We start from the raw sequence: 11,200 nt of genomic DNA on the forward strand, positions 1-11,200 counted from the left end.
GTGCTGATTTAGTGATGGTATGTGACAATAATTTTTTTTTCAGATTTTTTTACGGGTCTTCTAGACCCTTATTCCAACTTTCTCACTGTATGTATTTTAGGTGGAAAAGAAAATAATTGTACAGTCCTTCAATAGGAAATAAATGAGAAAAAATTCACTCGGTTTTTTTTGCATGCATTTAGGCATGAGGAACGCGACCCTTGCCATGTGGCTCCCCAATCATCTTCTCCAGCATCTCTAGATTCGTGCCGCCCCACCCCGCGATAATAGAACGGCGTGCTTATCCTGCTGCGGTGCATCAACATGAAGAGATGTTGTTATTGTTGTTAATATGCAGAATTAGAATCGAAAAGTTAAAAAATTGTCATGAAATCCAAATACGGATACGAGAGAAAAGGTTGTGCTTAATTATCAATTTCATTTTTAAATGATTTAACGTGATCTCAAAATTGTTAAAAGGTTGAATTTTATCTGAAATTTAAAAATAAATCAATTTAATTTTAAAGTTTTTAAAAAGTTTAATTTGTTTTCTTAAATTTTTAAAATTGAATCAAGTTGATCCTCAAATTTTTTAGAATTTGAGAATTAAATTGAACCATTTAAAATAATTTGAATATCAAACTATTTTATTTTTAAAAACTTGAGGATGAAACTGAAATATTTAAAAATTTATAATCAAGTTTATTATTTTTAAGAACTTAATAATTAAATTAAATATTTTTAAAACTTGGGATCAAATTAAATGATTAAAAAATAATTAATGATCATAATTAAGTCAGACAGTTACTTTCCACCGAAAACTCAAACAATAGGTGGATTCCAAGTGAAAAAGCGTCCATTGTTCACACCAAAAGAAGGGGTAAATAATTTCAATTTATTTACTCTTTTCTTTTAAAAATCTAACTGATTATAATAAAATTTCATCTTGGATTTTTTTTTTTCAATACGTTGGATTATGTTATGTCACTATGTGAGTCACTAGATATGAGAAGAAGAGAAAAACTAATCTGCATTTATTTTTAATGTCTATATTTAAAGAGTTTTTTTATATATAATTTTTTTATGGAATTTAAAGAGACTTATACTACTACTATTAGCTATGATGAGTATTTGATATTTTAATAATTTATTTCTGGATTCCAAAACGTTTTTAGTTTTAATTAATCTTATTTGTCTATTTTTTCATCTTTATTTTTAAGAGTTTAATTATTCATAGTATAAAACAACTATAATGTTGTAACCTTGTCATGCATGGGTAAATATTTTTGTAAAATAAATTTTAAATATAGTTTTCTCAAACTTTTTTAGTAAGAATTATTATTTATTCTAACTATTTACTTGTCAGTTATTGTTGTCTATTATTAGTGGTTGTTATATATATAGTAGACTTTTAAAAAATATAATGAGAGAAATAATAATTAATTATATTAAGTTGGTTAGTAATTTAGAGTGAGAGTTTCGGATGGAGAAGTATTTTGAGAAAATCCAAATTACATGGATATGAGAGAGAGAATGCGGTTCGTTATCAATCTAGTTTTAAAATTATTTTCAATGGATTAATTTGATCTCAAAAATTTTAAAGATTGAATTTTATCTAAATTATTCAAAACGAATCAATTTGGCTCTCAAATTTTTAAAAAGTTTAATTTGATCCCAAAAATCTCTGGTGAAAGGAAAAAGAAAGACCATTACAAAAGTCATAACAAAGACGAGTCACATTATCTAACTAGGAGTATAACTGATTTTGTGATTCCTCTAGAGGTTCCCGACCTTAATTCAATGATGGACTTTGACAATAATTTTTTTTTAGATTTTTTTACCAATGTACGGGTCTTCTAGACCTTTAGTCCAACTTTCTTGGTGTATGTATTTTATGTTTCATATACAAGGAAAAGGAAATACTTGTACATTCATTCAACAAAAACTAAATGAGATAATATTCGTTTACTTTTTTTTTTCACGTATGTTATATTTAATGGGTTTTGACAAAAAGGGAATTGAGATTCATAGTGTTGCGCAACATCAACAAGGTAGAGTTTGTTCTTTGGTTTCAGAGGCAAAAGGAACCTCTTGGAGGTCTTAGGTTTGTACAACACCAAGAAGGTGAATAATTTGTTCATAGATTCCAAAACATTCTTAATTTTTCTTAATCTTATTTGTTTCAGTCTATTTTTTAAAATTTTATAATATGACTTATTTATAACTTTTTCATTTTCAAATACTACTTCTAAATTTTAAATAGATTTTGAGTTAAATCTATATATACTGTATCATATGGAAGATATTTTCAGAGGGTCCATCTGAATATTCTTCAACTAATGTAACGACTTACCTCGTTGCTACACTATCACTAACTAAAACGCATAATTTCAATTTTTAAATGAAATCTCCATTAATTTGATTTTGAAAACGAGAGTAAATTTTTTGTGATATACAATCACCAAACAGCACACAAAACACTTAATATACACATATATATGTATATCTTAAACCATTATACACCATTCACATGACAGAAAATAATTTAGTTTTTACATGTATCTAAATCTGAGATTTACATGCCCAGATAAAAAAAATCACGGGACCATTATGGAGGACTTGATAAAAAAAAGCATAACTCTCTCCCAAAATAATCTCAACGTCATCATATTGGCTTGACGACTCCCACAAAAAGAATCTCCTTCCTCGTCATTTACTGTTGTTCATCTACTCCCACGAATGAAGGTTTATGATCATCACAAGTACCAATCACATGATACAAAATTGCAACGATAAGTTTACTATAAAAGAAACCAACAATTATCAAATTATCATAATTAGCAAGAGAAACAATAACAAGTACCACGATCATACTCAATTATCCATCAATTCAACATACACTTAACAACTATTGATCAACTTTTCCATAATTCCAATCAATTATATTCAGTATGATGCATGCTCCTGACCTCAACTCTCAAATGCAATGTGGTACCACTAGTTAGGAAATAGCTTTAGTGTGTCCACATGACACACACTCAGGAAAACTAGGCAGCAAGTGTCAAGGTCACCTTGTCTTGCACAGGTAACTCCCCTCTCATGGTGATTAGCCTGAGTCACAAGGGAGTTCCAAATCAAGTGACATGCCCCCAAATACAAATATTTTCCCTCATAAAAAACTACAAGTACTTACTAACAAAGCTTATACTATTTTCAAGCAATATGAAGTATGCCACATGGGCACCATCAATGCACTGATCGTGGATAATTAAAGATTCTAAGTTATCCCTTCACACTAGAGATGCTTAAAACTCATTAACCACTCACTACTATAAAATGACAATTCAACGACAGTCCTTAGTAGCAATCCACGATGGTTTTTTATCGTTGTCGTAGATAGTGTCATCGTATGTCAAATGACATTCAACTACGATTCTTGAACCATCTTAGTATCCTATTCTTCTAAGATGGTTCTATCCTTCAAATTGTCTTAGATTTACTCCCATGCGAAGATAGTAATGTCGTCGAAACCATCTTAGAATGGGCATTATTCTAAGACGGTTATGATGTCACAACCATATTCGAATTTGAGAGATTCTAAGACAGTTTGAGTGATGCAACTATCTTAGAATTTGGCTTATTCTACGATAATTTTGCCTTTAAAACCGTCTTAAAACTAGGCTCTTCTAAGATGGTTTTGACTATATAACCGTCTTAAAAGATCACCTCTTCAAAGATGGTTTTTGGGCACAATCAATGTTATTGCTATTTCTTTTTTAGGTTTCAATGATATATCTCTTGTTGTGTCTCGTACATAATGATTATGAGATTAAAAACTAGGTAAGCATAACATCTCCACGAAACACAAATATAAATTTTAATGACTAGCCTGTTATGTATCAACAAAAGGAACACAAATAAAGCTAATATATGATGAACTCTAATGAAATAGAAAATACATATGTTGTTACTCAAATGTCAAATGCTACTCAACCATTAGACTTAAAATACTAGGTAATAAAAACTAGAGAGTATACTCATTTAGGTTTTTTATACCTTAAGTCAAATTTGAGTCTGCAGGCCATATATAATCCATGTCAAAGTCTCAAAATTTGATTCCATCTCATCTGGGAGATTCTGACCTTGCATCTATATCCTTATCCTTGGTCTCTTGTGGCTTGTATAGTCCATTTTATTTAAGATTAAAGTTGCATGCCTTTGATAGAAAAATGACATTCTCATTGCCGTTATTGCAAATTAATTATGTTTTCATCCTGTGTGCATCAATGTGTCAATCAAGATCCTGATAGCTGAAAAAATTTGCTAAAGTGAGAATTGGCAAAGGAAGTCTCGTGGAATGGTTGTAATTTCACAGGCAGGTTGATTACTGCTATCAACAGTGCTTTAGAATGAGAATCCTATTGAATCTCTTTCAAGGTTGACCCTTGCACATAGCTGTGGTTTAAACATTAAATTTGTCAATTATTGCACTTTCAATATATAGCCAGCATCAACTACCAACCAATAAGGGGGTGTAATCCAATTATGTACCTGAGATGTCGTTAATGCCAAATGAAAGTTTTTCATTTGCCATGATTACAAAGCTCTTATACTAGCATCATCAATTTCCCTTGACAAACAAATACAGATAACTAACAATTTTTAGTAAAAGGAAAATAAATTTCAATGTCTTCTGAAAAAAGAAACATTGGTAAAGGTCATAATTGAATTTGTGGCTAGTTACTTTCGAAAGTCGAATATAGATATGATGCAATCCTACGAAGGAGGGGACCCATCACCAAAGCCATGGCTAGGAGACTCCAGGAAGATTGGGCCAGGGATGCAGGAGAAGACCTTAGGATTCTCATGAGCCTTAGGGTAGATTTTGGGCCCATGAGCTAAGTATGAGCCCACTTATCTTTGTACATATTAGATTAGGGTTTCATTATTTTTTAGGCCTTGTATTTAGGGCTTCATAGTGTAGGGAGGGTACCCCACAAGTTTAGGGTACCTTAGTAATGTAGGATTTTTCAGCCCTTGTATTTTAGGACACCTAGACTAGTTTTTGTATTAGGGGTAGTTTTGTAATTTCACATGCATTAAGTGCACTATTTGATGTGTGTTGGGAGAGAAATTTAATTGAATTGGAAGAAGCCCAATCCAATTAAATTTCGGACTAGCCAAAGGGGGAGGTGGGCATTTGCTTGCTAAACTTTATTACCACATCATTAGTCACACTTTGTGCATGTCTTTCATGATTTACATACCTCATGACACCTAAGCACACTTAGTGGAGAATGATTTAATCTTGGATTAGTGGGTTGAACCATAACTGAAATTCACTAATCATAATTAGTGAAATTTTGACTCCAAATTTGGATTCAGTAATTCAAATTCAAATTCAAGTGAAATTTGAATAGAAATTCAAATTTCCCTCCAATTTTGTGTGACACTTAAGCTATAAATAGAGGCCTTGTGTGTGCATTTTGAAACTTTGATCATTTGAGAAATTAGGCCTCAAAGTTCAGACCTCATTCTCCCTCTTCCCTCTCTCAAAATTTCGTTCCCCTCTAACGAGTTGCGCAATCGAGTTTGTGGCGTTGGCGATGTGAGAGTGCGCGGTTCGCAGAGGACAGGTAGGGTGTTTGGAAATGGAAGGAAGAGGGATTTTGATGGAAGAGGAAACGATGCGAACGTCGCCGTTTCGAAGCATTGTGTTCTCCGTGTTTCATTTCATTGAGCAATTTGAATCGAGAGTGAGTGAGTGCAGTTCTTGCCTAGCCACAGCTAAAGCTTCCTCCAACATTGAGCACTGAAACCTCCGAAGATGTAAATCTTTGTTCTTTGAGGCTTTTTGATTAAAAAAGGATGGGCCTAAGGTGGTATGAACTGGCTGAAAATTACTAGAGTATTTCTTTTCATTTTCTCTCTTACAATCTTTTCTATAGTACCATTTTATGAGCTAGTCTATTTGTCGTGCTGATGCTCAAGTTTTAATAATGGTGTTGAGATTTCAGATTTTGAAGAGAATTGGTTATATGTTGTTTGCTTGTTCTTTATGCAAAGTGCTGCAGGTGAAATTGATTTCATTTATGTAATATCTGGAAATAACTTTTTAAGGCAAGTTTACGTAATTAAAAGTAAATTAATTGAAATAAAATTTGTAATAAATGGTAAAGGGAAAAATTATATTTATATGGAACTGATAAATTCGTTGATTATCCTTTGATTCCTATTGAGGTAAAACAGAAGTTGATGATTTGTTGAATTTTCCTTCTGATTATCTTTGTATTTTCACTTGTGACTTACTGTTATTACAGAGTCTGAGCTAAATTTGTGTCTATGTTTATGTCAGGAGGAAAGGCTTCAAAGAAGGGCTGCAAGTGCCTTATGATGAGACTCGACCTGATCATCAAGTATGCCTTTTTATTTATCAAACTTCAGTTTGCTTTTTGAAAATTCAAGCTTCATTTCTGGTCCATAGGAAGACAAACTATATCCTGTAGTTTAGGGACACTTTCAACTTTTTACTTGTTATGTTCATACCACATTTAACTCATAATATCATTAACATTCAACAGGAATCACTGAGAACTTTGAGGCATTGTTCCTTTCCTAATGTATCTCTGGAAGGCCTAATATCTGACCAATGGAAAGATATGGGATGGCAAAGACCTAATCCATCGAATGACTTTAGGTACACAAATATGTTCTTATGAGAGCTCACGTGACATTTTGGTCACTTTTCCTATGTGAAAGAATTTGCTTATTAAATGTTATGAAAACAGTGTCATTTTAGTGCTGCTAAGGTTTATGGTAGCGTAAACAATTCACTAATTTAATTTATGGGATATAATTAAACCAAATCATTTTATTTCACATAATTTTGATGATCCTTCATATATCTATTTTATTGGATAACTACTATGGATTAAATTCTGGTCATGGAGATCTATGTGTTGCTTGTTCCATAAAAACACAAGGACATGACTAGAGAGAACATCAATAAAGCACCAATTCTTTCAATATATTTATGGAGGATCCCAAATTAATATGCTGAGCTGATAATTTTTTTATTAGTTAACTGAATATTATATGAAAGCACTTGTTCATGAGACGTCAAGAGAGTAGATTCTTTCCTTATCTTTTAACCATGATCCCAACCTAATTGATATGGTGACTCCATAGTTTCTAATTAGTAATTGCATATTATATGAAAACGCTAGTTCATATAGACTTTAAAGAGAGTGCATTATGATTGACCTTTCCATTACCTCAAAAGTTTCTATTTCAAGGTATTGTGTCTAATATCCAGATTTCCTCAGGGGATGTGGCTTCATTTCCCTTGAAAATCTATTGTTTTTCACAAGGAAATATCCGGTATGCATTTTTGTCTTCTATTCTGCACATCTGAAAGAACTTGATGAGCCTTAAAAGTTGTAATTGGCAGGTGGTATGATACATGCAGGAGCCATGCTCATGTGGGATCTGCATATATATGTGATGGTTGGTACTTGGTGATATAGATACTGCATTGGACTATGAAGAAGGTAACTTTCTTCACATTATTAACTGATTGGAATATTTGTTATTTTGGCTTTGTTGTTCTTGTCGTTATATTATTGCTGCCATAAATTCATTGTATCTACAAGTTGCATAGCAAGCAATGATTATTTTCTGCTGCTGTTACTTGATGAGAACTCTCACATTTGATCTGACCAAATACCAGTAATCCTAAATGCACATATAAGTAGTTGCATTCGTCCTTTTGGTTATAGCCTTATAGGTGACCGAACTTATGATGGTTATCCCATTTTCATTCGTGGTCACTGCCCTAATTAAATTTATGTGGTCACTGGTCTCATTTTTAAAATTATATTCTAGTAAGTAGTGTGCTATGCATAGTCATAGACTCATAGTCATAGTGGATGCTTTCTTCCGTTAATTAAAAGATGTATGGAACATATTTGTAAATTGAACCCCTCCCCCGTGGTCACGCATTACTCACTAATCCTATGAATATGGGTCCACACTCAGATCAAGTGTTTTTCTGGGTGGTTGTTAGTTTAGGAGTAAGTGAGCTGAGCGGGTATAGACTATAGAAAACGATTTTGGCAAAGTAATAAATAATAACACATAATGGTCTTAGATCACAGCTATTTGTAAGGATGGTTACCAACTCTCTTGGCATAAAATGAAAGGATCATTGAATGTCTCTTGCTCTAATCAGGGTCCACATTATTAGAGGTTACCTTACAAATCCTTCCCCTAGAACATGCTGGAGTGACTTTATCACGTAAACTAACAAGTCTATTAATGTAGGATGTTAACCTTTATTGATAACCAGTTTCTTGATTTAAATTGAAGACCATAGAGTGATGAAGATTGAATCGGGAATAACACTTTTAAGAATGTAGCTCATAACTGTAACAATATAGCTCTGTCACGGGCTCTAGCTCAAGCTAAGTGTGTGCCCCACCATATATAGAAAGGAGTTTTTTATATTAAAAGGACAAATTTTAAATACAGGTCTTTACATGTTATTTGTCCTGGTCTCTAATTAGAATTAAAATTTTATCCAGGTAATTTACCTAATAAAATTTTATAATAAAGAATTATATAAATTATCAGAATTAAACCTAGATTAATTGTGCATATATATCCTGATTTTTTCAATGTTAGTATGTTGATAATTTTTTTCTTTTTGTTCAGGGAAGGGATATTCTTCAAATAAACCATCCCGTCGGCCCTTTTGGCACAAAGGTTAGTGTTATCACTTTTTGTGTTTTGTTCTCTTGCTCTGTTTTGTCTCTTGGTCACATTTTGGGGCCCTTATTTATAATATCATTGATTTTCCTTTTTTTTAAAAAAAAAATAAGTTCACTAATCTAGTTTTGCAGTTTAATATGAGTCCATTTCAATCTCAAATTTATCTGTCTAATGGTTTAAAAAATGGTTCAAATATGTCCTGAAAATTTCAGCAAGCTTTATCCTTTGACATTAGCTTATTGTGCCTTCTGAAACACACAACAACCTTTATTGTGAAATTGTAAAACTCTCATCCCCTTGATTTTGTAAAACACGCCAAGTCCTTCTATAGTTGCATTATTGTTTGAGAAATCTAAGAAACACATTATTTTTTGCATATTTTTTTATTGGTCAAAATTTATTAAAAATAATGAAATTGATTAAATGTGATAGTTATAATTCAAAATATAAGATAGTTATTTAATTTTTGTTGGTCATTATTTAATCTCATTTTTAGTTGAGATAAATTAGACAAACACTTTTAGAATAGATAACCAGGTGAATTTAATAATCCAAGGCTGACTAAAACGGCCTTCCAGTCTCACGCAGTTGATGCATGTAAAATATAATAATTAGCATATGTTTTCATGATACCTCACAGCGAAGTCCATTTCTTGAACGCAAGATGGTTATTGGCTTCATTTGCTGATCTTTTATCTCTTTTAGTTTTTCTCCGCAATTGAGACGTCGAAATGTGATCTTTACATTCCCGTTAGCAAGCTGAAGCAAACATGCGCGAGGAGATTCAATATGAGACAATGAAAATGGGGAAGGAGAGAGACATTGAATAAACCCCCGAATTAGTATTTGCAATTGAGATTATATGCGTCCAGCATTTTAGTTTTCTAGGTTTCAAAAGTCTCCAATTAGCTGTTAATTTTTAAAACGACATTTACTTTAAAAATTACAGTAAAAAATAAAGTTAAAAAAATACAAAATGAAATACCTTTTTATGAAGTCAGAGACTAATGAAAAGTTTTTAAAATCTCACGAATTAAATATCCAATCCATATAATGTCGAGGATTAATTTATGAGTTACATGGATGTATATGAGTTAACCTAGAATACAAACTACAGAAAAATGAGTTAAACTTAAGTAGATATAGCTTAATTTGTTTGGTGAACCAAGTCAAGTATGTCATATATAATTACTATGTTTTATTCTTAGATGGATGATATACTAGCTTAACTTGATATTTTTTTTTTGGTGCTCAAGGCTAACCCATTTGCTTATGCTCCTTAAAAGCCATATAATTGCAAAAAAAACCCAAGGCTTTACCTCCTCCTTATCACAAACCATATTATAGTGGAGAATTGAAGCAAAAGGTGTGATGGTGCATGCTTACCACTGTTATTGTCTTCAACCTCCACACAAGGTACAACCATATTATATCACTTACTACTGCGCTTAATATTGATTTCATATATACCATTTTATTTATTATTATTCATAACACATAATGCAGAGTGTTTGTAATGGGCCTTATTTGTGCACAAAACACGTAAGATGTCACAGATGTGGATCCAATGTCCCTGGAAATGGACTAAGTGTGAGGTATGAATTCTGAATAATTTAGCTTTGGTTTGATGTCTGGTGTTGGTGTGCCTAGTGTTGATGCCCATAGGAATGTTGCAAGAGGAATGCTTAGTTAGTTTTATGGTCAAAACATATACCCCTGGTAGAAACCAAGCAAAAATGTTTCGCTGGATTTGTATCAATTATTACCTTTATTTTATATGTTATAGTTGTATATCATCAACATTTGCCATGAAATTGCAATATGCTCAATGAGTTTCGAAAATGATAATTATAGCTTTGCGTTTATTTTTAATTCATAAATATTAAATACTTTATTTTCTCCATCTTTACTTAACTAAATGCTTGTAGAATGGCATGTAATTTGTACATACCATCTTTACTTTTGATCTTCGGATAGCATGATCATTTAAAATTTCTTTATTTAAAATTGCTTTCTAAGACGATTATTAGTAATAATCGTCTTAGAAAGTCAATGTTTTAAGACGGTAATTAAAAAAACCGTTTTAAAAAGTTTGTAATGAAACACTTTTTAAGATGGTTATTTAGTGATAACCGTCTTAAAAAATATATTTTCTAAGACGGTTATTACTGATAACCGTCTTAGAAAATTATAAGTATATCATTTTCTAAGACGGTTAATAACCGTCTTAGAAACTCGTGTCTGTCATTATTTTTAAGATGGTTGTTTCTTAATAATCCCGTCTTAGAAAATTTATATTTTTTACGAAGATTCTTACTACAACCGTCATAAAAAATGTTCTATTTTTAACGACATCTTATTTAACAACAATTCAAAACCATCATAAAAAGACCTTTTTAACCGTCGTTAAAAAACATTTTTTTAGCAGTGAAGGCCTACAAATTCTACATGG

General features: G+C 31.8%; 1 long non-coding RNA gene across 1 annotated transcript; it reads left to right on the forward strand.

The window, feature by feature from the left end:
• The first annotated feature begins 7,042 nt into the window (after positions 1-7,042).
• Positions 7,043-10,567, forward strand: LOC114401542. Its single transcript, XR_003664296.1, has 4 exons — positions 7,043-7,529; positions 8,692-8,742; positions 10,035-10,164; positions 10,255-10,567. It is a non-coding gene; the product is annotated as an uncharacterized LOC114401542 (long non-coding RNA).
• Positions 10,568-11,200: the final 633 nt, after the last annotated feature.

The sequence above is a fragment of the Glycine soja genome, chromosome 20, assembly GCF_004193775.1.
Source record: "Glycine soja cultivar W05 chromosome 20, ASM419377v2, whole genome shotgun sequence".
In the NCBI taxonomy this organism is placed as follows: domain Eukaryota; kingdom Viridiplantae; phylum Streptophyta; class Magnoliopsida; order Fabales; family Fabaceae; genus Glycine; species Glycine soja.